The sequence below is a fragment of the Triticum dicoccoides genome, chromosome 6B (assembly GCF_002162155.2).
Source record: "Triticum dicoccoides isolate Atlit2015 ecotype Zavitan chromosome 6B, WEW_v2.0, whole genome shotgun sequence".
NCBI classification, from domain to species: domain Eukaryota; kingdom Viridiplantae; phylum Streptophyta; class Magnoliopsida; order Poales; family Poaceae; genus Triticum; species Triticum dicoccoides.
This window is the reverse complement of record NC_041391.1, coordinates 158,180,253-158,184,755: the sequence shown is the minus strand read 5'-3', so window position 1 is coordinate 158,184,755 and position 4,503 is coordinate 158,180,253. Positions and strand designations below refer to the sequence as shown.

Below are 4,503 nucleotides of genomic sequence, written 5' to 3'. Positions count from 1 at the left end.
AACGGCCGTCACCGGCCTCCCTCGCCCACCGCGCGCGCGCCGCCTCGCTCGCCCGCCCTCAACGCCGCCGGCCGGCCTCGGTACTGCCGCGCGCGCACGGGCCACCGGTCTCAAACAGAAAGCGAGATCGTGGAGAGAGAGAGGGGCGCCGCGGGCCACCGGAATTTTCTCTTTCTTTTTTCTTTTTTTTGTTCTTTTTAATTTTAACTAGTTAATTAGTTTAACAAAAATGGTAAAATAACTTAAAACTTGATAATTAACAAAAAAAACCGTAAAATTTGATAATTAACAAAAAAACGTATACAAAACTTGATAATTAACAACAAAAAAAGTAAAACTTGATAATCAATATATACAACGACCCCGCGCGTCAATGTACAACGATCCCGCTTTAAAAAAATGTACACGACCCCGCGCATATACGGAGAGGGGGCGGCGAGGGGGGCGGCGATGCGCGCGGTGTTTTTTTTTGGGATCGAGAGGGGGCGGCGAGGGTTATACATGTGTGTTGTCCTCGCCTCCCTCTCCGTGACGCCGTCGTCTGCCGCCCCGTCTCGCGCTCTACCGCGACACCCTCTCCCACCCCTTTCTCGCCCCCTCATTTTGCCACCGCCCTTTCGCCACCGCCACCGCCACCGCCCCCCTTCTTCACTTAATTAATTTGTTTTTACTACATGTTTTCAGGACTGACATAATGGCGGACGATAGAGCTGACCCGATTATGGACAACTATGATCCAGATGGTGAAGCACATATGTTCGGCATCATAAACGGCGATATTCTATATGTGCCGACCGGACAAGAAGAAGATGATATCTCTTCTTATCTGAACCTTGACGGTGAAGATGAAGGGCGCCGTCAGCAAGATGATGCTGAACAAACGTCGATAAACGACGATCTTCAAATGGAAGTAGCAACCACCTGCGGCGCCGAGGTATATATATACATTGAGCCTCTGGTGATACAAACTAACTGATTTGAATAAATATGTGTGTACTAACGCGCGCGACTCTCTTTCTTATTTTAGCCCTCGGCCGGATCGTCGAAACAATCGAGTACGTCGTCAAAGCATGGCGCAACCAAGACGATGAAACAAGGAGAAACATGCACCATCGAGGTTGTCGATAGTGCAACCGGCAGGCCGCTGGAGCCCCGCAAGAACGCCACCAAGTTTGTCAACCAATGCGGAGCCGTTGTTAGAGACAACGTCTCGATCACCGTCCAGGAGTGGAATAAGCCAAAGAAGGCACGAATTGCTGGTTTCACTTTTGTCGATAAGAGAACAAAAAAAGATTGCTTCAAGAAGCTTATGGAACATTTCGTTCTACCTCCGGAATACAACAAATTCGATGAGGAGGGTAACAAGATTGAGGAAAACAAGGAGAGGAGGAGGCTAGTCAAACAGTTCGCTCTTCATAAGATGGCCGACGCATTCCGGAAATTCAAGCAAAATCTAGCCCATGACTTTGTCAAGCAGAACAAGACTCCGGATTTCAAAGGACAATATGAGAAACTGAAACATGATTGGCCAGAATTTGTGAAGCAAAAGAAATCGGAGCAGTTCATTCAAATATCGAAAAAAAATAAGGAAAATGCGGCTAAGAAGGAGTACAATCATATTATGGGGCCAGGAGGGTATCGCCTTTGGGAGCCTAGGTGGGAGAAGATGGAGAACGAGCTGAGGGCGCGAGGAATCCGTCCAGGTACGGAGGGATGGGACCCAAGGGCCAAAAGCTGGTGGTACGGGCATGGGGGAACGCTAAACCCGGAGACAGGGGAGTGTGTTTACCGGGGCAAAATAATTAAACCCACCCAAGCCCTTATTGACGCAATGAGGGATGCTCAAGAGGGGAAGATCAAGTTCAACAGAGAGAACGACGCGCTGACAAAAGCCCTCGGGAATCCTGAACACGGAGGATGTGTACGAGGCATGGGGCACATTCCGTGGAAAATAGGGTTCCCCCAGAACGATGACCCGTACGGTTACAGAAGCCGGAAGAGAAAGATGGATCGGGAAGCAGATGTTGTGGCGCGGTTGGCATCGGAAATGGATGTGATGAAGAAAACCGTGAGTGTACTAGTAGCCGAAAGAGATGCAGCTCGGGCGCAGCATGAAGATCATCCAGCGGATCTCAGAAGCCAGCAGCGGAGAAGCAGTGTGGCTTCCACGGAGGCCCCACCGGCTGGTGCAGATGCACCGACGATCGAAATTACTGCACCGGAGCCTCTGGTGGTCGAAATTACTGCACCGGAGCCTCCTCGCTACCCCGTGGACGATATAAAGGAGATGAAAGAATGCCATCTGTATTATCCTATCGGGAACATGTCCATGAAGGTAGCCATCGGCAGTGCTTTACCATGTTTACGCGGAGCACTCCACCACAACAACCCCATTCAAGATGGCTATGCTCGTGTCACGGTGGAGGACATAGTCCAAGGGTTTGAGGACCTGGAGATTGACATTGCTACACCTGAAGGGGAGAAAAGACTTGGAGATGTCAAGCGCCATTTCATTCTATGGCAAAAGAAGTTTATCAAGTTTCCAGGCGAGGCGCCAAGGACAACAAGTCCACCCCCCTACGGTGGTGGCGGTTCACCTACACCTCCGTCACGTCAGCCGACGCCCCCCAATCCACAACGTCCGGCGGGTGATCAGACGCCGCCCCCCAGTCCTCGTCCGGCGGGTGATCAGACGCCGCCCCCCAATCCACCTCCGGCAAAGAAGCAGAAGCAGTCCTGGATTATTAACCCGGACCCTTATGTACCTAAGACCACAAAGGTACCGGAGCCATCACTGAAGCCTCTCCCCACAAGGCCTTGGGAACGTAGTGCCGAGGAAACTGCCGCGGCCGCGGCTGCTGATCAGGAGAAATGGAAGGCGGACTGCAAGAAGAAAAGAGAGCCCGAGCCCAAGCCAGTATTTTCTGATGAGCAAAAGAAGTGGGCTAAGTCATTTTTGAGCACACCGTCCCAAGCCGCGAAGAATCTGCCTGACGACTATGCACGTGAACTTCGTAGGCAGGCACTCATGTTGAAGGAGAAGAAAGAGCGGGCGGAGAACCAGGAGAACAAAGCCTTGGAGGAGGCCGAGAAAACGGAATTAGAAAGTAAAAAAAGCGGGAAACGAGTTGCCCAGCTCGGGGAACAAAGTAAACAATCGATTGCCCCGCTTATAGTGAAAGTCGTCGGTCCGGATGACCCCGATATCATAGCAGCTGCGGCAGCACATGGATTGACTGTAACGAGTGCCAGAGAACAAGCGGCCAACTTAGGTATTACTCTTCGTGAACTGTTAGGCCTTGATGAGGCGCCAGTGAAGGAGGTAGTAATTACATATGTGAAGAATGGGCCTCTCGTCGAGCCTGCGCAGGAAGAGGATCTACCTCCACAAATGAAAGGTCTGCTGAAATGGTACAAGGGTTACATAAAAAATAAAAATGCCAAAGAATATATTTATGCGGAAGTTAGATATGAGCATCACTTCAAACATTACTATGTACAAATTCATTTGAGTGAATTGTTCCAGCTTTTCAATCTGCGCGAGCTCGACAAATCTATCATCAGTTGCTACGTTCTGTAAGTGATTTATTTCTACCCCATCTCGTTCATATTGCCTGCACTATATATATGTCCTAACTATATTGTTGTGTCCGCTATTATACATGCAGAATGAAGATTAAGGAATGCAGAGTAAGGAACATCCATGATGTTGGGTTCATTGACCCACACATCGTTAATGGATATGTGTTGGAGCATCACCCCGCCGACATGGAGGCAGACCTGTGGCAGTTTCTTACAAAGCAGGAACTCAAAAGTGATATTCTATTTCCTTACCATTTTGGGTGAGTATTTCTGTCTTGAGCACATTCTCTTTTGTTTACTCCATGCATGGTATGTGGCCGGCTAATCGATGAGTTATGCATGACGTACTGTGCATGTATCGTGTCCGCAGGTTCCACTGGATTCTGCTAGTAATTAAAGTTGACACCTCAGAATGTCTCGTCCACGACTCTCTGAATAAGGATCCAAAGCTTTGGGGCAACATGAGAAGAATGCTGCAGAAGTAATTATTTTCATTCATTTGCGCTCTATATCGATCGGCCTATTTCGTTCATTTCCTAATATCAAGTAACTAATAACTCTCTTGTTCATTTAATTTTCTTTGCCTCGTAGGGTTTGGAGACGGTTCGTAGATACAAAGGTCGGTGAATTCAAAAAAGAGCTAGAATTCAAAAGGTCAAAGGCTAAGAATGGTGAGGATATTCAGCCAGCGGGGACCAATCTATGTGCATACTATGTCTGTGAGATGATCCGGAGATACACCTCTGAGCGGGTTCCGAGTGATACCAATGCTCAGAGGAATAACCTCCGGATGATGCTTAGTCCAGAAGCTCGCTTCCGACCACTTCAAGAGGAACTAGCTGGATGGTTCAGGAGGGAAGTCCTCCATCCTAAAGGAGAACACCATTACGAGGACGTAGAACTTTATATGCATTAAATTAT

General features: G+C 48.8%; 1 pseudogene; it reads right to left on the bottom strand.

The window, feature by feature from the left end:
* Positions 1–4,503, bottom strand: part of LOC119320958 — a 32,792-nt pseudogene that overhangs the window by 27,249 nt on the left and 1,040 nt on the right.